Source organism: Scomber scombrus, chromosome 19 (assembly GCF_963691925.1).
Source record: "Scomber scombrus chromosome 19, fScoSco1.1, whole genome shotgun sequence".
Classification (NCBI taxonomy): domain Eukaryota; kingdom Metazoa; phylum Chordata; class Actinopteri; order Scombriformes; family Scombridae; genus Scomber; species Scomber scombrus.
Window position 1 is genome coordinate 24657590 of NC_084988.1, and position 21347 is coordinate 24678936.

Here is a 21347-nt window from a genome sequence, read left to right on the forward strand (position 1 = left end):
TTTGTATGTGGTCATACTTCCTACAAGACATTCTCAGGTACGCCATGAGATATCAAACACAAAGGTTCTACATTCCATTGACCTGTTCTGCCTATAGTACACAATTTCATTTAAAGATGTTGTCCAACTCATTTAGTTGTTCTTCAATTGAGAAATTTGTGAAATTGGATGCATGGAATTAGCGCAAGCATAATGTACCCCAAAACAACAGCCTTCTTTCTCGAAATCTCCGCTCTGAAAGAACAAAAAGAGCCCGGTTAGCTCAGTCGGTAGAGCATGAGACTCTTAATCTCAGGGTCGTGGGTTCGAGCCCCACATTGGGCGCAGAGCTTAAGTTTTAGAGCTGTCTTTGGCAGTGGTTCCAATTCAATGGTATTGTATGCCCAGTTTAAAATACAATTTGTATGAATTTTCCAAACAAGGCAGAGGTATCATGGCGGTGCATTTTTATGTGGTCATACTTCCTACAAGACATTCTCAGGTACGCCATGAGATGTCAAACACAAAGGTTCTACATTCCATTGACCTGTTCTGCCTATAGTACACAATTTCATTTAAAGATGTTGTCCAACTCATTTAGTTGTTCTTCAATTGAGAAATTTGTGAAATTAGATGCATGAAATTAGCGCAAGCATAATGTACCCCAAAACAACAGCCTTCTTTCTCGAAATCTCCGCTCTGAAAGAACAAAAAGAGCCCGGTTAGCTCAGTCGGTAGAGCATGAGACTCTTAATCTCAGGGTCGTGGGTTCGAGCCCCACATTGGGCGCAAGCTTAATCTTTCGAGTTGTCTTGGGCAATCGTTCCAATTCAATGGTATTGTATGCCTAGTTTAAAATACAATTCGTATGAATTTGCCAAACAAGGCAGCGGGATCATGACGGTGCATTTGTATGTGGTCATACTTCCTACAAGACATTCTCAGGTACGCCATGAGATGTCAAACACAAAGGTTCTACATTCCATTGACCTGTTCTGCCTATAGTACACAATTTCATTTAAAGATGTTGTCCAACTCATTTAGTTGTTCTTCAATTGAGAAATTTGTGAAATTGGATGAATGGAATTAGCGCAAGCATAATGTACCCCAAAACAACAGCCTTCTTTCTCGAAATCTCCGCTCTGAATGAACAAAAAGAGCCCGGTTAGCTCAGTCGGTAGAGCATGAGACTCTTAATCTCAGGGTCGTGGGTTCGAGCGCCACATTGGGCGCAAGCTTAATCTTTCGAGTTGTCTTGGGCAATCGTTCCAATTCAATGGTATTGTATGCCTAGTTTAAAATACAATTCGTATGAATTTGCCAAACAAGGCATCGGGATCATGACGGTGCATTTGTATGTGGTCATACTTCCTACAAGACATTCTCAGGTACGCCATGAGATATCAAACACAAAGGTTCTACATTCCATTGACCTGTTCTGCCTATAGTACACAATTTCATTTAAAGATGTTGTCCAACTCATTTAGTTGTTCTTCAATTGAGAAATTTGTGAAATTGGATGCATGGAATTAGCGCAAGCATAATGTACCCCAAAACAACAGCCTTCTTTCTCGAAATCTCCGCTCTGAAAGAACAAAAAGAGCCCGGTTAGCTCAGTCGGTAGAGCATGAGACTCTTAATCTCAGGGTCGTGGGTTCGAGCCCCACATTGGGCGCAGAGCTTAAGTTTTAGAGCTGTCTTTGGCAGTGGTTCCAATTCAAAGGTATTGTATGCCCAGTTTAAAATACAATTTGTATGAATTTTCCAAACAAGGCAGAGGTATCATGGCGGTGCATTTTTATGTGGTCATACTTCCTACAAGACATTCTCAGGTACGCCATGAGATGTCAAACACAAAGGTTCTACATTCCATTGACCTGTTCTGCCTATAGTACACAATTTCATTTAAAGATGTTGTCCAACTCATTTAGTTGTTCTTCAATTGAGAAATTTGTGAAATTGGATGCATGGAATTAGCGCAAGCATAATGTACCCCAAAACAACAGCCTTCTTTCTCGAAATCTCCGCTCTGAAAGAACAAAAAGAGCCCGGTTAGCTCAGTCGGTAGAGCATGAGACTCTTAATCTCAGGGTCGTGGGTTCGAGCCCCACATTGGGCGCAAGCTTAATCTTTCGAGTTGTCTTGGGCAATCGTTCCAATTCAATGGTATTGTATGCCTAGTTTAAAATACAATTCGTATGAATTTGCCAAACAAGGCAGCGGGATCATGACGGTGCATTTGTATGTGGTCATACTTCCTACAAGACATTCTCAGGTACGCCATGAGATGTCAAACACAAAGGTTCTACATTCCATTGACCTGTTCTGCCTATAGTACACAATTTCATTTAAAGATGTTGTCCAACTCATTTAGCTGTTCTTCAATTGAGAAATTTGTGAAATTGGATGCATGGAATTAGCGCAAGCATAATGTACCCCAAAACAACAGCCTTCTTTCTCGAAATCTCCGCTCTGAACAAACAAAAAGAGCCCGGTTAGCTCAGTCGGTAGAGCATGAGACTCTTAATCTCAGGGTCGTGGGTTCGAGCCCCACATTGGGCGCAAGCTTAATCTTTCGAGTTGTCTTTGGCAGTCGTTCCAATTCAAAGGTACTGTATGCCCAGTTTCAAATACAATTTGTATGACTTTGCCAAACAAGGCACCGGGATCATGACGGTGCATTTGTATGTGGTCATACTTCCTACAAGACATTCTCTGGAATGACATGAGATGTCAAACACAAAGGTTCTACATTCCATTGACCTGTTCTGCCTATAGTACACAGTTTCATTTTAAGATGTTGTCTAACTCATTTAGTTGTTCTTCAATTGAGAAATTTGCACAAGGATAATGTACCCCAAACAACAGTCTTGTTTCTCGAAAAATCTACGATCTGAAAAGACAAAAAGAGCCCAGTTATCTCAGTCGGTAGAGCATGAGACTTTTAATCTCAGGGTCGTGGGTTCAAGTCCCACATTGGGCGTACGGCTCCTCCTACACAGCATATTCAGATTCATACATAATGTATGCACAGTTTTGAATAGAGTTTGTTTCAACTTGCCAAACAAGTCCACGGGATCATGGCGGTGCATTTGTATGTGGTCATACTCCCTACAACTATTCTCAGATATGCCATGATATGTCAAACACAAAGGTTCTACATTCCATTGACCTGTTCTGCCTATAATACACACTTTCCTTTTAAGATGTTGTCCAACTCATTTAGTTGTTCTTCAATTGAGAAATTTGCGCAAGGATAATGTACCCCAAACAACAGTCTTGTTTCTCGAAAAATCTACGATCTGAAAAGACAAAAAGAGCCCGGTTAGCTCAGTCGGTAGAGCATGAGACTTTTAATCTCAGGGTCGTGGGTTCAAGTCCCACATTGGGCGTACAGCTCCTCCTACACAGCATATTCAGATTCATACATAATGTATGAACGGTTTTGAATAGAGTTTGTTTCAACTTGCCAAACAAGTCCACAGGATCATGGCGGTGCATTTGTATGTGGTCATACTCCCTACAACTATTCTCAGATATGCCATGATATGTCAAACACAAAGGTTCTACATTCCATTGACCTGTTCTGCCTATAATACACACTTTCATTTTAAGATGTTGTCCAACTCATTTAGGTGTTCTTCAATTGAGAAATTAGCGCAAGGATAATGTACCCCAAAACAACAGTCTTGTTTCTCGAAAAATCTACGATCTGAAAAGACAAAAAGAGTCCGGTTAGCTCAGTCGGTAGAGCATGAGACTTTTAATCTCAGGGTCGTGGGTTCAAGTCCCACATTGGGCATACGGCTCCTCCTATACAGCATATTGAGATTCATACATAATGTATGCACCGTTTTGAATAGAATTTTTTTCAACTTGCCAAACAAGTCCACGGGATCATGGCGGTGCATTTGTATGTGGTCATACTCCCTACAACCATTCTCAGATATGCCATGAGATGTCAAACACAAAGGTTCTACATTCCATTGACCTGTTCTGCCTATAGTACACACTTTCATTTTAAGATGTTGTCCAACTCATTTAGTTGTTCTTCAATTGAGAAATTTGTGAAATTAGTGCAAGGATAATGTACCCCAAAACTACAGTCTTGTTTCTCGAAAAATCTACGATCTGAAAAGACAAAAAGAGCCCGGTTAGCTCAGTCGGTACAGCATGAGACTTTTAATCTCAGGGTCGTGGGTTCAAGTCCCACATTGGGCGTACGGCTCCTCCTACACAGCATATTCAGATTCATACATAATGTATGCACAGTTTTGAATAGAGTTTGTTTCAACTTGCCAAAATCAGTCCACGGGATCATGGTAGTGCATTTGTATGTGGTCATACTCCCTACAACTATTCTCAGATATGCCATGAGATGTCAAACACAAAGGTTCTACATTCCATTGACCTGTTCTGCCTATAATACACACTTTCATTTTAAGATGTTGTCCAACTCATTTAGTTTTTCTTCAATTGAGAAATTAGTGAAATTAGCGCAAGGATAATGTATCCCAAAACAACAGTCTTGTTTCTCGAAAAATGTACGATCTGAAAAGACAAAAAGATCCCGATTAGCTCAGTCGGTAGAGCATGAGACTTTTAATCTCAGGGTCGTGGGTTCAAGTCCCACATTGGGCGTACAGCTCCTCCTACACTTCAGATTCATACATGATGTATGCACAGTTTTAAATAGAATTTGTTTAACCTTGCCAAACAAGTCCACGTGATCTTGAAAGTGCATTTGAGCATGTTCATACTTTGAACAAGCTTTTCTGGCATATGACATGACATGTCCAGCACAAAGGCTGTTCATCTAGACAAATTCATTCTAAGATCTTGTCAACCTAATGTTGTGCTTCTAAAAGTTAATGTTTGGTGAAATCAGGTCCAATTGGATACTTTAATAAAACTGAAGAAGCCTGGTTAGCTCAGTCGGTAGAGCATGAGACTCTTAATCTCAGGGTCGTGGGTTCGAGCCCCACATTGGGCGCAAGCTTAATCTTTCGAGTTGTCTTTGGCAGTCGTTCCAATTCAAAGGTACTGTATGCCCAGTTTCAAATACAATTTGTATGACTTTGCCAAACAAGGCACCGGGATCATGACGGTGCATTTGTATGTGGTCATACTTCCTACAAGACATTCTCTGGTATGACATGAGATGTCAAACACAAAGGTTCTACATTCCATTGACCTGTTCTGCCTATAGTACACAGTTTCATTTTAAGATGTTGTCTAACTCATTTAGTTGTTCTTCAATTGAGAAATTTGCACAAGGATAATGTACCCCAAACAACAGTCTTGTTTCTCGAAAAATCTACGATCTGAAAAGACAAAAAGAGCCCAGTTAGCTCAGTCGGTAGAGCATGAGACTTTTAATCTCAGGGTCGTGGGTTCAAGTCCCACATTGGGCATACGGCTCCTCCTACACAGCATATTCAGATTCATACATAATGTATGCACAGTTTTGAATAGAGTTTGTTTCAACTTGCCAAACAAGTCCACGGGATCATGGCGGTGCATTTGTATGTGGTCATACTCCCTACAACTATTCTCAGATATGCCATGATATGTCAAACACAAAGGTTCTACATTCCATTGACCTGTTCTGCCTATAATACACACTTTCATTTTAAGATGTTGTCCAACTCATTTAGTTGTTCTTCAATTGATAAATTTGCGCAAGGATAATGTACCCCAAACAACAGTCTTGTTTCTCGAAAAATCTACGATCTGAAAAGACAAAAAGAGCCCGGTTAGCTCAGTCGGTAGAGCATGAGACTTTTAATCTCAGGGTCGTGGGTTCAAGTCCCACATTGGGCGTACGGCTCCTCCTACACAGCATATTCAGATTCATACATAATGTATGCACAGTTTTGAATAGAGTTTGTTTCAACTTGCCAAACAAGTCCACGGGATCATGGCGGTGCATTTGTATGTGGTCATACTCCCTACAACTATTCTCAGATATGCCATGATATGTCAAACACAAAGGTTCTACATTCCATTGACCTGTTCTGCCTATAATACACACTTTCATTTTAAGATGTTGTCCAACTCATTTAGTTGTTCTTCAATTGAGAAATTTGTGAAATTAGAGCAAGGATAATGTACCCCAAAACAACAGTCTTGTTTCTCGAAAAATCTACGATCTGAAAAGACAAAAAGAGCCCGGTTAGCTCAGTCAGTAGAGCATGAGACTTTTAATCTCAGGGTCGTGGGTTCAAGTCCCACATTGGGCATACGGCTCCTCCTACACAGCATATTCAGATTCATACATAATGTATGCACAGTTTTGAATAGAGTTTGTTTCAACTTGCCAAAATCAGTCCACGGGATCATGGTAGTGCATTTGTATGTGGTCATACTCCCTACAACTATTCTCAGATCTGCCATGAGATGTCAAACACAAAGGTTCTACATTCCATTGACCTGTTCTGCCTATAGTACACACTTTCATTTTAAGATGTTGTCCAACTCATTTAGTTTTTCTTCAATTGAGAAATTAGTGAAATTAGCGCAAGGATAATGTATCCCAAAACAACAGTCTTGTTTCTCGAAAAATGTACGATCTGAAAAGACAAAAAGAGCCCAGTTAGCTCAGTCGGTAGAGCATGAGACTTTTAATCTCAGGGTCGTTGGTTCAAGTCCCACATTGGGCGTACAGCTCCTCCTACACTTCAGATTCATACATGATGTATGCACAGTTTTAAATAGAATTTGTTTAACCTTGCCAAACAAGTCCACGTGATCTTGAAAGTGCATTTGAGCATGTTCATACTTTGAACAAGCTTTTCTGGCATATGACATGACATGTCCAGCACAAAGGCTGTTCATCTAGACAAATTCATTCTAAGATCTTGTCAACCTAATGTTGTGCTTCTAAAAGTTAATGTTTGGTGAAATCAGGTCCAATTGGATACTTTAATAAACCTGAAGAAGCCTGGTTAGCTCAGTCGGTAGAGCATGAGACTCTTAATCTCAGGGTCGTGGGTTCGAGCCCCACATTGGGCGCAAGCTTAATCTTTCGAGTTGTCTTTGGCAGTCGTTCCAATTCAAAGGTACTGTATGCCCAGTTTCAAATACAATTTGTATGACTTTGCCAAACAAGGCACCGGGATCATGACGGTGCATTTGTATGTGGTCATACTTCCTACAAGACATTCTCTGGTATGACATGAGATGTCAAACACAAAGGTTCTACATTCCATTGACCTGTTCTGCCTATAGTACACAGTTTCATTTTAAGATGTTGTCTAACTCATTTAGTTGTTCTTCAATTGAGAAATTTGCACAAGGATAATGTACCCCAAACAACAGTCTTGTTTCTCGAAAAATCTACGATCTGAAAAGACAAAAAGAGCCCAGTTAGCTCAGTCGGTAGAGCATGAGACTTTTAATCTCAGGGTCGTGGGTTCAAGTCCCACATTGGGCGTACGGCTCCTCCTACACAGCATATTCAGATTCATACATAATGTATGCACAGTTTTGAATAGAGTTTGTTTCAACTTGCCAAACAAGTCCACGGGATCATGGCGGTGCATTTGTATGTGGTCATACTCCCTACAACTATTCTCAGATATGCCATGATATGTCAAACACAAAGGTTCTACATTCCATTGACCTGTTCTGCCTATAGTACACAATTTCATTTTTAAGATGTTGTCCAACTCATTTAGGTGTTCTTCAATTGAGAAATTAGCGCAAGGATAATGTACCCCAAAACAACAGTCTTGTTTCTCGAAAAATCTACGATCTGAAAAGACAAAAAGAGTCCGGTTAGCTCAGTCGGTAGAGCATGAGACTTTTAATCTCAGGATCGTGGGTTCAAGTCCCACATTGGGCATACGGCTCCTCCTATACAGCATATTGAGATTCATACATAATGTATGCACCGTTTTGAATAGAATTTTTTTCAACTTGCCAAACAAGTCCACGGGATCATGGCGGTGCATTTGTATGTGGTCATACTCCCTACAACCATTCTCAGATATGCCATGAGATGTCAAACACAAAGGTTCTACATTCCATTGACCTGTTCTGCCTATAGTACACACTTTCATTTTAAGATGTTGTCCAACTCATTTAGTTGTTCTTCAATTGAGAAATTTGTGAAATTAGTGCAAGGATAATGTACCCCAAAACTACAGTCTTGTTTCTCGAAAAATCTACGATCTGAAAAGACAAAAAGAGCCCGGTTAGCTCAGTCGGTAGAGCATGAGACTTTTAATCTCAGGGTCGTGGGTTCAAGTCCCACATTGGGCGTACGGCTCCTCCTACACAGCATATTCAGATTCATACATAATGTATGCACAGTTTTGAATAGAGTTTGTTTCAACTTGCCAAACAAGTCCACGGGATCATGGCGGTGCATTTGTATGTGGTCATACTCCCTACAACTATTCTCAGGTACGCCATGAGATGTCAAACACAAAGGTTCTACATTCCATTGACCTGTTCTGCCTATAGTACACAATTTCATTTAAAGATGTTGTCCAACTCATTTAGCTGTTCTTCAATTGAGAAATTTGTGAAATTGGATGCATGGAATTAGCGCAAGCATAATGTACCCCAAAACAACAGCCTGCTTTCTCGAAATCTCCGCTCTGAACAAAGAAAAAGAGCCCGGTTAGCTCAGTCGGTAGAGCATGAGACTTTTAATCTCAGGGTCGTGGGTTCAAGTCCCACATTGGGCGTACAGCTCCTCCTACACTTCAGATTCATACATGATGTATGCACAGTTTTAAATAGAATTTGTTTAACCTTGCCAAACAAGTCCACGTGATCTTGAAAGTGCATTTGAGCATGTTCATACTTTGAACAAGCTTTTCTGGCATATGACATCACATGTCCAGCACAAAGGCTGTTCATCTAGACAAATTCATTCTAAGATCTTGTCAACCTAATGTTGTGCTTCTAAAAGTTAATGTTTGGTGAAATCAGGTCCAATCGGATACTTTAATAAACCTGAAGAAGCCTGGTTAGCTCAGTCGGTAGAGCATGAGACTCTTAATCTCAGGGTCGTGGGTTCGAGCCCCACATTGGGCGCAAGCTTAATCTTTCGAGTTGTCTTTGGCAGTCGTTCCAATTCAAAGGTACTGTATGCCCAGTTTCAAATACAATTTGTATGACTTTGCCAAACAAGGCACCGGGATCATGACGGTGCATTTGTATGTGGTCATACTTCCTACAAGACATTCTCTGGTATGACATGAGATGTCAAACACAAAGGTTCTACATTCCATTGACCTGTTCTGCCTATAGTACACAGTTTCATTTTAAGATGTTGTCTAACTCATTTAGTTGTTCTTCAATTGAGAAATTTGCACAAGGATAATGTACCCCAAACAACAGTCTTGTTTCTCGAAAAATCTACGATCTGAAAAGACAAAAAGAGCCCGGTTAGCTCAGTCGGTAGAGCATGAGACTTTTAATCTCAGGGTCGTGGGTTCAAGTCCCACATTGGGCGTACGGCTCCTCCTACACAGCATATTCAGATTCATACATAATGTATGCACAGTTTTGAATAGAGTTTGTTTCAACTTGCCAAACAAGTCCACGGGATCATGGCGGTGCATTTGTATGTGGTCATACTCCCTACAACTATTCTCAGATATGCCATGATATGTCAAACACAAAGGTTCTACATTCCATTGACCTGTTCTGCCTATAATACACACTTTCATTTTAAGATGTTGTCCAACTCATTTAGTTGTTCTTCAATTGAGAAATTTGCGCAAGGATAATGTACCCCAAACAACAGTCTTGTTTCTCGAAAAATCTACAATCTGAAAAGACAAAAAGAGCCCGGTTAGCTCAGTCGGTAGAGCATGAGACTTTTAATCTCAGGGTCGTGGGTTCAAGTCCCACATTGGGCGTACGGCTCCTCCTACACAGCATATTCAGATTCATACATATTGTATGCATAGTTTTGAATAGAGTTTGTTTCAACTTGCCAAACAAATCCACGGGATCATGGCGGTGCATTTGTATGTGGTCATACTCCCTACATCTATTCTCAGATATGCCATGATATGTCAAACACAAAGGTTCTACATTCCATTGACCTGTTCTGCCTATAATACACACTTTCATTTTAAGATGTTGTCCAACTCATTTAGTTGTTCTTCAATTGAGAAATTTGTGAAATTAGAGCAAGGATAATGTACCCCAAAACAACAGTCTTGTTTCTCGAAAAATCTACGATCTGAAAAGACAAAAAGAGCCCGGTTAGCTCAGTCGGTAGAGCATGAGACTTTTAATCTCAGGGTCATGGGTTCAAGTCCCACATTGGGCGTACAGCTCCTCCTACACAGCATGTTCAGATTCATACATAATGTATACAGATTTTTGAATAGAGTTTGTTTCAACTTTCCAAACAAGTCCACGGGATCATGGCGGTGCATTTGTATGTGGTCATACTTCCTACAAGACATTTTCTGGTATGACATGAGATGTCAAACACGAAGGTTCTACATTCCATTGACCTGTTCTGCCTATAGTACACAATTTCATTTTTAAGATGTTGTCCAACTCATTTAGGTGTTCTTCAATTGAGAAATTAGCGCAAGGATAATGTACCCCAAAACAACAGTCTTGTTTCTCGAAAAATGTACGATCTGAAAAGACAAAAAGAGCCCAGTTAGCTCAGTCGGTAGAGCATGAGACTTTTAATCTCAGGGTCGTGGGTTCAAGTCCCACATTGGGCGTACAGCTCCTCCTACACTTCAGATTCATACATGATGTATGCACAGTTTTAAATAGAATTTGTTTAACCTTGCCAAACAAGTCCACGTGATCTTGAAAGTGCATTTGAGCATGTTCACACTTTGAACAAGCTTTTCTGGCATATGACATGACATGTCCAGCACAAAGGCTGTTCATCTAGACAAATTCATTCTAAGATCTTGTCAACCTAATGTTGTGCTTCTAAAAGTTAATGTTTGGTGAAATGAGGTCCAATCGGATACTTTAATAAATCTGAAGAAGCCTGGTTAGCTCAGTCGGTAGAGCATGAGACTCTTAATCTCAGGGTCGTGGATTCGAGCCCCACATTGGGCGCAAGCTTAATCTTTCGAGTTGTCTTTGGCAGTCGTTCCAATTCAAAGGTACTGTATGCCCAGTTTCAAATATAATTTGTATGACTTTGCCAAACAAGGCACCGGGATCATGACGGTGCATTTGTATGTGGTCATACTCCCTACAACTATTCTCAGATATGCCATGATATGTCAAACACAAAGGTTCTACATTCCATTGACCTGTTCTGCCTATAATACACACTTTCATTTTAAGATGTTGTCCAACTCATTTAGTTGTTCTTCAATTGAGAAATTTGCGCAAGGATAATGTACCCCAAACAACAGTCTTGTTTCTCGAAAAATCTACAATCTGAAAAGACAAAAAGAGCCCAGTTAGCTCAGTCGGTAGAGCATGAGACTTTTAATCTCAGGGTCGTGGGTTCAAGTCCCACATTGGGCGTATGGCTCCTCCTACACAGCATATTCAGATTCATACATAATGTATGCACAGTTTTTAATAGAGTTTGTTTCAACTTGCCAAACAAGTCCACGGGATCATGGCGGTGCATTTGTATGTGGTCATACTCCCTACAACTATTCTCAGATATGCCATGATATGTCAAACACAAAGGTTCTACATTCCATTGACCTGTTCTGCCTATAATACACACTTTCATTTTAAGATGTTGTCCAACTCATTTAGTTGTTCTTCAATTGAGAAATTTGTGAAATTAGAGCAAGGATAATGTACCCCAAAACAACAGTCTTGTTTCTCGAAAAATCTACGATCTGAAAAGACAAAAAGAGCCCGGTTAGCTCAGTCAGTAGAGCATGAGACTTTTAATCTCAGGGTCGTGGGTTCAAGTCCCACATTGGGCGTACAGCTCCTCCTACACAGCATATTCAGATTCATACATAATGTATGCAGATTTTTGAATAGAGTTTGTTTCAACTTGCCAAACAAGTCCACGGGATCATGGCGGTGCATTTGTATGTGGTCATACTCCCTACAACTATTCTCAGGTACGCCATGAGATGTCAAACACAAAGGTTCTACATTCCATTGACCTGTTCTGCCTATAGTACACAATTTCATTTAAAGATGTTGTCCAACTCATTTAGTTGTTCTTCAATTGAGAAATTTGTGAAATGGGATGCATGGAATTAGCGCAAGCATAATGTACCCCAAAACAACAGCCTTCTTTCTCGAAATCTCCGCTCTGAATGAACAAAAAGAGCCCGGTTAGCTCAGTCGGTAGAGCATGAGACTCTTAATCTCAGGGTCATGGGTTCGAGCCCCACATTGGGCGCAAGCTTAATCTTTCGAGTTGTCTTGGGTAATCGTTCCAATTCAATGGTATTGTATGCCCAGTTTAAAATACAATTCGTATGAATTTGCCAAACAAGGCAGCGGGATCATGACGGTGCATTTGTATGTGGTCATACTTCCTACAAGACATTCTCAGGTACGCCATGCGATGTCAAACACAAAGGTTCTACATTCCATTGACCTGTTCTGCCTATAGTACACAATTTCATTTAAAGATTTGATGTCCAACTCATTTAGTTGTTCTTCAATTGAGAAATTTGTGAAATTGGATGCATGGAATTAGCGCAAGCATAATGTACCCCAAAACAACAGCCTTCTTTCTCGAAATCTCCGCTCTGAAAGAACAAAAAGAGCCCGGTTAGCTCAGTCGGTAGAGCATGAGACTCTTAATCTCAGGGTCGTGGGTTCGAGCCCCACATTGGGCGCAGAGCTTAAGTTTTAGAGCTGTCTTTGGCAGTGGTTCCAATTCAATGGTATTGTATGCCTAGTTTAAAATACAATTCGTATGAATTTGTCAAACAAGGCAGCGGGATCATGACGGTGCATTTGTATGTGGTCATACTTCCTACAAGACATTCTCAGGTACGCCATGAGATGTCAAACACAAAGGTTCTACATTCCATTGACCTGTTCTGCCTATAGTACACAATTTCATTTAAAGATGTTGTCCAACTCATTTAGTTGTTCTTCAATTGAGAAATTTGTGAAATTAGATGCATGAAATTAGCGCAAGCATAATGTACCCCAAAACAACAGCCTTCTTTCTCGAAATCTCCGCTCTGAAAGAACAAAAAGAGCCCGGTTAGCTCAGTCGGTAGAGCATGAGACTCTTAATCTCAGGGTCGTGGGTTCGAGCCCCACATTGGGCGCAAGCATAATCTTTCGAGTTGTCTTGGGCAATCGTTCCAATTCAATGGTATTGTATGCCTAGTTTAAAATACAATTCGTATGAATTTGCCAAACAAGGCAGCGGGATCATGACGGTGCATTTGTATGTGGTCATACTTCCTACAAGACATTCTCAGGTACGCCATGAGATGTCAAACACAAAGGTTCTACATTCCATTGACCTGTTCTGCCTATAATACACAATTTCATTTAAAGATGTTGTCCAACTCATTTAGTTGTTCTTCAATTGAGAAATTTGTGAAATTGGATGCATGGAATTAGCGCAAGCATAATGTACCCCAAAACAACAGCCTTCTTACTCGAAATCTCCGCTCTGAAAGAACAAAAAGAGCCCGGTTAGCTCAGTCGGTAGAGCATGAGACTCTTAATCTCAGGGTCGTGGGTTCGAGCCCCACATTGGGCGCAGAGCTTAAGTTTTAGAGCTGTCTTTGGCAGTGGTTCCAATTCAAAGGTATTGTATGCCCAGTTTAAAATACAATTTGTATGAATTTTCCAAACAAGGCAGCGGGATCATGACGGTGCATTTGTATGTGGTCATACTTCCTACAAGACATTTTCTGGTATGACATGAGATGTCAAACACGAAGGTTCTACATTCCATTGACCTGTTCTGCCTATAGTACACAATTTCATTTTAAGATGTTGTCCAACTCATTTAGTTGTTCTTCAATTGAGAAATTTGCGCAAGGATAATGTACCCCAAACAACAGTCTTGTTTCTCGAAAAATCTACAATCTGAAAAGACAAAAAGAGCCCGGTTAGCTCAGTCGGTAGAGCATGAGACTTTTAATCTCAGGGTCGTGGGTTCAAGTCCCACATTGGGCGTACGGCTCCTCCTACACAGCATATTCAGATTCATACATATTGTATGCATAGTTTTGAATAGAGTTTGTTTCAACTTGCCAAACAAATCCACGGGATCATGGCGGTGCATTTGTATGTGGTCATACTCCCTACATCTATTCTCACATATGCCATGATATGTCAAACACAAAGGTTCTACATTCCATTGACCTGTTCTGCCTATAATACACACTTTCATTTTAAGATGTTGTCCAACTCATTTAGTTGTTCTTCAATTGAGAAATTTGTGAAATTAGAGCAAGGATAATGTACCCCAAAACAACAGTCTTGTTTCTCGAAAAATCTACGATCTGAAAAGACAAAAAGAGCCCGGTTAGCTCAGTCGGTAGAGCATGAGACTTTTAATCTCAGGGTCATGGGTTCAAGTCCCACATTGGGCGTACGGCTCCTCCTACACAGCATATTCAGATTCATACATAATGTATACAGATTTTTGAATAGAGTTTGTTTCTACTTTCCAAACAAGTCCACGGGATCATGGCGGTGCATTTGTATGTGGTCATACTTCCTACAAGACATTTTCTGGTATGACATGAGATGTCAAACACGAAGGTTCTACATTCCATTGACCTGTTCTGCCTATAGTACACAATTTCATTTTTAAGATGTTGTCCAACTCATTTAGGTGTTCTTCAATTGAGAAATTAGCGCAAGGATAATGTACCCCAAAACAACAGTCTTGTTTCTCGAAAAATGTACGATCTGAAAAGACAAAAAGAGCCCGGTTAGCTCAGTCGGTAGAGCATGAGACTTTTAATCTCAGGGTCGTGGGTTCAAGTCCCACATTGGGCGTACAGCTCCTCCTACACTTCAGATTCATACATGATGTATGCACAGTTTTAAATAGAATTTGTTTAACCTTGCCAAACAAGTCCACGTGATCTTGAAAGTGCATTTGAGCATGTTCACACTTTGAACAAGCTTTTCTGGCATATGACATGACATGTCCAGCACAAAGGCTGTTCATCTAGACAAATTCATTCTAAGATCTTGTCAACCTAATGTTGTGCTTCTAAAAGTTAATGTTTGGTGAAATGAGGTCCAATCGGATACTTTAATAAATCTGAAGAAGCCTGGTTAGCTCAGTCGGTAGAGCATGAGACTCTTAATCTCAGGGTCGTGGGTTCGAGCCCCACATTGGGCGCAAGCTTAATCTTTCGAGTTGTCTTTGGCAGTCGTTCCAATTCAAAGGTACTGTATGCCCAGTTTCAAATACAATTTGTATGACTTTGCCAAACAAGGCACCGGGATCATGACGGTGCATTTGTATGTGGTCATACTCCCTACAACTATTCTCAGATATGCCATGATATGTCAAACACAAAGGTTCTACATTCCATTGACCTGTTCTGCCTATAATACACAATTTCATTTAAAGATGTTGTCCAACTCATTTAGTTGTTCTTCAATTGAGAAATTTGTGAAATTGGATGCATGGAATTAGCGCAAGCATAATGTACCCCAAAACAACAGCCTTCTTACTCGAAATCTCCGCTCTGAAAGAACAAAAAGAGCCCGGTTAGCTCAGTCGGTAGAGCATGAGACTCTTAATCTCAGGGTCGTGGGTTCGAGCCCCACATTGGGCGCAGAGCTTAAGTTTTAGAGCTGTCTTTGGCAGTGGTTCCAATTCAAAGGTATTGTATGCCCAGTTTAAAATACAATTTGTATGAATTTTCCAAACAAGGCAGCGGGATCATGACGGTGCATTTGTATGTGGTCATACTTCCTACAAGACATTTTCTGGTATGACATGAGATGTCAAACACGAAGGTTCTACATTCCATTGACCTGTTCTGCCTATAGTACACAATTTCATTTTAAGATGTTGTCCAACTCATTTAGTTGTTCTTCAATTGAGAAATTTGCGCAAGGATAATGTACCCCAAACAACAGTCTTGTTTCTCGAAAAATCTACAATCTGAAAAGACAAAAAGAGCCCGGTTAGCTCAGTCGGTAGAGCATGAGACTTTTAATCTCAGGGTCGTGGGTTCAAGTCCCACATTGGGCGTACGGCTCCTCCTACACAGCATATTCAGATTCATACATATTGTATGCATAGTTTTGAATAGAGTTTGTTTCAACTTGCCAAACAAATCCACGGGATCATGGCGGTGCATTTGTATGTGGTCATACTCCCTACATCTATTCTCACATATGCCATGATATGTCAAACACAAAGGTTCTACATTCCATTGACCTGTTCTGCCTATAATACACACTTTCATTTTAAGATGTTGTCCAACTCATTTAGTTGTTCTTCAATTGAGAAATTTGTGAAATTAGAGCAAGGATAATGTACCCCAAAACAACAGTCTTGTTTCTCGAAAAATCTACGATCTGAAAAGACAAAAAGAGCCCGGTTAGCTCAGTCGGTAGAGCATGAGACTTTTAATCTCAGGGTCATGGGTTCAAGTCCCACATTGGGCGTACGGCTCCTCCTACACAGCATATTCAGATTCATACATAATGTATACAGATTTTTGAATAGAGTTTGTTTCTACTTTCCAAACAAGTCCACGGGATCATGGCGGTGCATTTGTATGTGGTCATACTTCCTACAAGACATTTTCTGGTATGACATGAGATGTCAAACACGAAGGTTCTACATTCCATTGACCTGTTCTGCCTATAGTACACAATTTCATTTTTAAGATGTTGTCCAACTCATTTAGGTGTTCTTCAATTGAGAAATTAGCGCAAGGATAATGTACCCCAAAACAACAGTCTTGTTTCTCGAAAAATGTACGATCTGAAAAGACAAAAAGAGCCCGGTTAGCTCAGTCGGTAGAGCATGAGACTTTTAATCTCAGGGTCGTGGGTTCAAGTCCCACATTGGGCGTACAGCTCCTCCTACACTTCAGATTCATACATGATGTATGCACAGTTTTAAATAGAATTTGTTTAACCTTGCCAAACAAGTCCACGTGATCTTGAAAGTGCATTTGAGCATGTTCACACTTTGAACAAGCTTTTCTGGCATATGACATGACATGTCCAGCACAAAGGCTGTTCATCTAGACAAATTCATTCTAAGATCTTGTCAACCTAATGTTGTGCTTCTAAAAGTTAATGTTTGGTGAAATGAGGTCCAATCGGATACTTTAATAAATCTGAAGAAGCCTGGTTAGCTCAGTCGGTAGAGCATGAGACTCTTAATCTCAGGGTCGTGGGTTCGAGCCCCACATTGGGCGCAAGCTTAATCTTTCGAGTTGTCTTTGGCAGTCGTTCCAATTCAAAGGTACTGTATGCCCAGTTTCAAATACAATTTGTATGACTTTGCCAAACAAGGCACCGGGATCATGACGGTGCATTTGTATGTGGTCATACTCCCTACAACTATTCTCAGATATGCCATGATATGTCAAACACAAAGGTTCTACATTCCATTGACCTGTTCTGCCTATAATACACACTTTCATTTTAAGATGTTGTCCAACTCATTTAGTTGTTCTTCAATTGAGAAATTTGTGAAATTGGATGCATGGAATTAGCGCAAGCATAATGTACCCCAAAACAACAGCCTTCTTTCTCGAAATCTCCGCTCTGAAAGAACAAAAAGAGCCCGGTTAGCTCAGTCGGTAGAGCATGAGACTTTTAATCTCAGGGTCGTGGGTTCAAGTCCCACATTGGGCGTACGGCTCCTCCTACACAGCATATTCAGATTCATACATAATGTATGCACAGTTTTTAATAGAGTTTGTTTCAACTTGCCAAACAAGTCCACGGGATCATGGCGGTGCATTTGTATGTGGTCATACTCCCTACAACTATTCTCAGATATGCCATGATATGTCAAACACAAAGGTTCTACATTCCATTGACCTGTTCTGCCTATAATACACACTTTCATTTTAAGATGTTGTCCAACTCATTTAGTTGTTCTTCAATTGAGAAATTTGTGAAATTAGAGCAAGGATAATGTACCCCAAAACAACAGTCTTGTTTCTCGAAAAATCTACGATCTGAAAAGACAAAAAGAGCCCGGTTAGCTCAGTCGGTAGAGCATGAGACTTTTAATCTCAGGGTCGTGGGTTCAAGTCCCACATTGGGCGTACAGCTCCTCCTACACAGCATATTCAGATTCATACATAATGTATACAGATTTTTGAATAGAGTTTGTTTCAACTTGCCAAACAAGTCCACGGGATCATGGCGGTGCATTTGTATGTGGTCATACTTCCTACAAGACATTTTCTGGTATGACATGAGATGTCAAACACGAAGGTTCTACATTCCATTGACCTGTTCTGCCTATAGTACACAATTTCATTTTTAAGATGTTGTCCAACTCATTTAGGTGTTCTTCAATTGAGAAATTAGCGCAAGGATAATGTACCCCAAAACAACAGTCTTGTTTCTCGAAAAATCTACGATCTGAAAAGACAAAAAGAGTCCGGTTAGCTCAGTCGGTAGATCATGAGACTTTTAATCTCAGGGTCGTGGGTTCAAGTCCCACATTGGGCATACGGCTCCTCCTATACAGCATATTGAGATTCATACATAATGTATGCACCGTTTTGAATAGAATTTTTTTCAACTTGCCAAACAAGTCCACGGGATCATGGCGGTGCATTTGTATGTGGTCATACTCCCTACAACCATTCTCAGATATGCAATGAGATGTCAAACACAAAGGTTCTACATTCCATTGACCTGTTCTGCCTATAGTACACACTTTCATTTTAAGATGTTGTCCAACTCATTTAGTTGTTCTTCAATTGAGAAATTTGTGAAATTAGTGCAAGGATAATGTACCCCAAAACTACAGTCTTGTTTCTCGAAAAATCTACGATCTGAAAAGACAAAAAGAGCCCGGTTAGCTCAGTCGGTAGAGCATGAGACTTTTAATCTCAGGGTCGTGGGTTCAAGTCCCACATTGGGCGTACGGCTCCTCCTACACACCATATTCAGAATCATACATAATGTATGCACAGTTTTGAATAGAGTTTGTTTCAACTTGCCAAAATCAGTCCACGGGATCATGGTAGTGCATTTGTATGTGGTCATACTCCCTACAACTATTCTCAGATATGCCATGAGATGTCAAACACAAAGGTTCTACATTCCATTGACCTGTTCTGCCTATAATACACACTTTCATTTTAAGATGTTGTCCAACTCATTTAGTTTTTCTTCAATTGAGAAATTAGTGAAATTAGCGCAAGGATAATGTACCCCAAAACAACAGTCTTGTTTCTCGAAAAATGTACGATCTGAAAAGACAAAAAGAGCCCGGTTAGCTCAGTCGGTAGAGCATGAGACTTTTAATCTCAGGGTCGTGGGTTCAAGTCCCACATTGGGCGTACAGCTCCTCCTACACTTCAGATTCATACATGATGTATGCACAGTTTTAAATAGAATTTGTTTAACCTTGCCAAACAAGTCCACGTGATCTTGAAAGTGCATTTGAGCATGTTCATACTTTGAACAAGCTTTTCTGGCATATGACATGACATGTCCAGCACAAAGGCTGTTCATCTAGACAAATTCATTCTAAGATCTTGTCAACCTAATGTTGTGCTTCTAAAAGTTAATGTTTGGTGAAATCAGGTCCAATCGGATACTTTAATAAACCTGAAGAAGCCTGGTTAGCTCAGTCGGTAGAGCATGAGACTCTTAATCTCAGGGTCGTGGGTTCGAGCCCCACATTGGGCGCAAGCTTAATCTTTCGAGTTGTCTTTGGCAGTCGTTCCAATTCAAAGGTACTGTATGCCCAGTTTCAAATACAATTTGTATGACTTTGCCAAACAAGGCACCGGGATCATGACGGTGCATTTGTATGTGGTCATACTCCCTACAACTATTCTCAGATATGCCATGATATGTCAAACACAAAGGTTCTACATTCCATTGACCTGTTCTGCCTATAATACACACTTTCATTTTAAGATGTTGTCCAACTCATTTAGTTGTTCTTCAATTGAGAAATTTGCGCAAGGATAATGTACCCCAAACAACAGTCTTGTTTCTCGAAAAATCTACAATCTGAAAAGACAAAAAGAGCCCAGTTAGCTCAGTCGGTAGAGCATGAGACTTTTAATCTCAGGGTCGTGGGTTCAAGTCCCACATTGGGCGTACAGCTCCTCCTACACAGCATATTCAGATTCATACATAATGTATGCACAGTTTTTAATAGAGTTTGTTTCAACTTGCCAAACAAGTCCATGGGATCATGGCGGTGCATTTGTATGTGGTCATACTCCCTACAACTATTCTCAGATATGCCATGATATGTCAAACACAAAGGTTCTACATTCCATTGACCTGTTCTGCCTATAATACACACTTTCATTTTAAGATGTTGTCCAACTCATTTAGTTGTTCTTCAATTGAGAAATTTGTGAAATTAGAGCAAGGATAATGTACCCCAAAACAACAGTCTTGTTTCTCGAAAAATCTACGATCTGAAAAGACAAAAAGAGCCCGGTTAGCTCAGTCGGTAGAGCATGAGACTTTTAATCTCAGGGTCGTGGGTTCAAGTCCCACATTGGGCATACAGCTCCTCCTACACAGCATATTCAGATTCATACATAATGTATACAGATTTTTGAATAGAGTTTGTTTCAACTTGCCAAACAAGTCCACGGGATCATGGCGGTGCATTTGTATGTGGTCATACTTCCTACAAGACATTTTCTGGTATGACATGAGATGTCAAACACGAAGGTTCTACATTCCATTGACCTGTTCTGCCTATAGTACACAATTTCATTTTTAAGATGTTGTCCAACTCATTTAGGTGTTCTTCAATTGAGAAATTAGCGCAAGGATAATGTACCCCAAAACAACAGTCTTGTTTCTCGAAAAATCTACGATCTGAAAAGACAAAAAGAGTCCGGTTAGCTCAGTCGGTAGATCATGAGACTTTTAATCTCAGGGTCGTGGGTTCAAGTCCCACATTGGGCATACGGCTCCTCCTATACAGCATATTGAGATTCATACATAATGTATGCACCATTTTGAATAGAATTTTTTTCAACTTGCCAAACAAGTCCACGGGATCATGGCGGTGCATTTGTATGTGGTCATACTCCCTACAACCATTCTCAGATATGCAATGAGATGTCAAACACAAAGGTTCTACATTCCATTGACCTGTTCTGCCTATAGTACACACTTTCATTTTAAGATGTTGTCCAACTCATTTAGTTGTTCTTCAATTGAGAAATTTGTGAAATTAGTGCAAGGATAATGTACCCCAAAACTACAGTCTTGTTTCTCGAAAAATCTACGATCTGAAAAGA

The 21347-nt window shown here is 40.3% G+C and overlaps 29 non-coding genes across 29 annotated transcripts; all 29 read left to right on the top strand.

Annotated features, from left to right (window-relative positions):
* The first annotated feature begins 251 nt into the window (after window positions 1-251).
* Window positions 252-324, top strand: trnak-cuu (transfer RNA lysine (anticodon CUU)). Its single transcript has one exon. It is a non-coding gene; the product is annotated as a tRNA-Lys (tRNA).
* Window positions 325-695: 371 nt separating this feature from the next.
* Window positions 696-768, top strand: trnak-cuu (transfer RNA lysine (anticodon CUU)). Its single transcript has one exon. It is a non-coding gene; the product is annotated as a tRNA-Lys (tRNA).
* An 813-nt stretch (window positions 769-1581) lies between these two features.
* Window positions 1582-1654, top strand: trnak-cuu (transfer RNA lysine (anticodon CUU)). The gene has a single exon. It is a non-coding gene; the product is annotated as a tRNA-Lys (tRNA).
* A 371-nt stretch (window positions 1655-2025) lies between these two features.
* Window positions 2026-2098, top strand: trnak-cuu (transfer RNA lysine (anticodon CUU)). Its single transcript has one exon. It is a non-coding gene; the product is annotated as a tRNA-Lys (tRNA).
* Window positions 2099-2468: 370 nt separating this feature from the next.
* On the top strand, window positions 2469-2541 carry trnak-cuu (transfer RNA lysine (anticodon CUU)). The gene has a single exon. It is a non-coding gene; the product is annotated as a tRNA-Lys (tRNA).
* A 757-nt stretch (window positions 2542-3298) lies between these two features.
* trnak-uuu (transfer RNA lysine (anticodon UUU)) lies at window positions 3299-3371 on the top strand. The gene has a single exon. It is a non-coding gene; the product is annotated as a tRNA-Lys (tRNA).
* A 1949-nt stretch (window positions 3372-5320) lies between these two features.
* On the top strand, window positions 5321-5393 carry trnak-uuu (transfer RNA lysine (anticodon UUU)). Its single transcript has one exon. It is a non-coding gene; the product is annotated as a tRNA-Lys (tRNA).
* Window positions 5394-5729: 336 nt separating this feature from the next.
* On the top strand, window positions 5730-5802 carry trnak-uuu (transfer RNA lysine (anticodon UUU)). Its single transcript has one exon. It is a non-coding gene; the product is annotated as a tRNA-Lys (tRNA).
* A 1539-nt stretch (window positions 5803-7341) lies between these two features.
* Window positions 7342-7414, top strand: trnak-uuu (transfer RNA lysine (anticodon UUU)). The gene has a single exon. It is a non-coding gene; the product is annotated as a tRNA-Lys (tRNA).
* Window positions 7415-8171: 757 nt separating this feature from the next.
* Window positions 8172-8244, top strand: trnak-uuu (transfer RNA lysine (anticodon UUU)). The gene has a single exon. It is a non-coding gene; the product is annotated as a tRNA-Lys (tRNA).
* Window positions 8245-8602: 358 nt separating this feature from the next.
* Window positions 8603-8675, top strand: trnak-uuu (transfer RNA lysine (anticodon UUU)). The gene has a single exon. It is a non-coding gene; the product is annotated as a tRNA-Lys (tRNA).
* A 700-nt stretch (window positions 8676-9375) lies between these two features.
* trnak-uuu (transfer RNA lysine (anticodon UUU)) lies at window positions 9376-9448 on the top strand. Its single transcript has one exon. It is a non-coding gene; the product is annotated as a tRNA-Lys (tRNA).
* A 336-nt stretch (window positions 9449-9784) lies between these two features.
* trnak-uuu (transfer RNA lysine (anticodon UUU)) lies at window positions 9785-9857 on the top strand. The gene has a single exon. It is a non-coding gene; the product is annotated as a tRNA-Lys (tRNA).
* Window positions 9858-10615: 758 nt separating this feature from the next.
* On the top strand, window positions 10616-10688 carry trnak-uuu (transfer RNA lysine (anticodon UUU)). Its single transcript has one exon. It is a non-coding gene; the product is annotated as a tRNA-Lys (tRNA).
* A 699-nt stretch (window positions 10689-11387) lies between these two features.
* Window positions 11388-11460, top strand: trnak-uuu (transfer RNA lysine (anticodon UUU)). Its single transcript has one exon. It is a non-coding gene; the product is annotated as a tRNA-Lys (tRNA).
* Window positions 11461-12682: 1222 nt separating this feature from the next.
* Window positions 12683-12755, top strand: trnak-cuu (transfer RNA lysine (anticodon CUU)). The gene has a single exon. It is a non-coding gene; the product is annotated as a tRNA-Lys (tRNA).
* A 371-nt stretch (window positions 12756-13126) lies between these two features.
* On the top strand, window positions 13127-13199 carry trnak-cuu (transfer RNA lysine (anticodon CUU)). The gene has a single exon. It is a non-coding gene; the product is annotated as a tRNA-Lys (tRNA).
* A 370-nt stretch (window positions 13200-13569) lies between these two features.
* trnak-cuu (transfer RNA lysine (anticodon CUU)) lies at window positions 13570-13642 on the top strand. The gene has a single exon. It is a non-coding gene; the product is annotated as a tRNA-Lys (tRNA).
* A 349-nt stretch (window positions 13643-13991) lies between these two features.
* Window positions 13992-14064, top strand: trnak-uuu (transfer RNA lysine (anticodon UUU)). Its single transcript has one exon. It is a non-coding gene; the product is annotated as a tRNA-Lys (tRNA).
* Window positions 14065-14822: 758 nt separating this feature from the next.
* On the top strand, window positions 14823-14895 carry trnak-uuu (transfer RNA lysine (anticodon UUU)). Its single transcript has one exon. It is a non-coding gene; the product is annotated as a tRNA-Lys (tRNA).
* A 721-nt stretch (window positions 14896-15616) lies between these two features.
* On the top strand, window positions 15617-15689 carry trnak-cuu (transfer RNA lysine (anticodon CUU)). The gene has a single exon. It is a non-coding gene; the product is annotated as a tRNA-Lys (tRNA).
* Window positions 15690-16038: 349 nt separating this feature from the next.
* On the top strand, window positions 16039-16111 carry trnak-uuu (transfer RNA lysine (anticodon UUU)). Its single transcript has one exon. It is a non-coding gene; the product is annotated as a tRNA-Lys (tRNA).
* Window positions 16112-16869: 758 nt separating this feature from the next.
* Window positions 16870-16942, top strand: trnak-uuu (transfer RNA lysine (anticodon UUU)). The gene has a single exon. It is a non-coding gene; the product is annotated as a tRNA-Lys (tRNA).
* Window positions 16943-17663: 721 nt separating this feature from the next.
* Window positions 17664-17736, top strand: trnak-uuu (transfer RNA lysine (anticodon UUU)). Its single transcript has one exon. It is a non-coding gene; the product is annotated as a tRNA-Lys (tRNA).
* Window positions 17737-18082: 346 nt separating this feature from the next.
* On the top strand, window positions 18083-18155 carry trnak-uuu (transfer RNA lysine (anticodon UUU)). Its single transcript has one exon. It is a non-coding gene; the product is annotated as a tRNA-Lys (tRNA).
* Window positions 18156-18913: 758 nt separating this feature from the next.
* trnak-uuu (transfer RNA lysine (anticodon UUU)) lies at window positions 18914-18986 on the top strand. The gene has a single exon. It is a non-coding gene; the product is annotated as a tRNA-Lys (tRNA).
* A 347-nt stretch (window positions 18987-19333) lies between these two features.
* On the top strand, window positions 19334-19406 carry trnak-uuu (transfer RNA lysine (anticodon UUU)). The gene has a single exon. It is a non-coding gene; the product is annotated as a tRNA-Lys (tRNA).
* A 699-nt stretch (window positions 19407-20105) lies between these two features.
* trnak-uuu (transfer RNA lysine (anticodon UUU)) lies at window positions 20106-20178 on the top strand. The gene has a single exon. It is a non-coding gene; the product is annotated as a tRNA-Lys (tRNA).
* Window positions 20179-20524: 346 nt separating this feature from the next.
* trnak-uuu (transfer RNA lysine (anticodon UUU)) lies at window positions 20525-20597 on the top strand. The gene has a single exon. It is a non-coding gene; the product is annotated as a tRNA-Lys (tRNA).
* The last annotated feature ends 750 nt before the right edge of the window (window positions 20598-21347 follow it).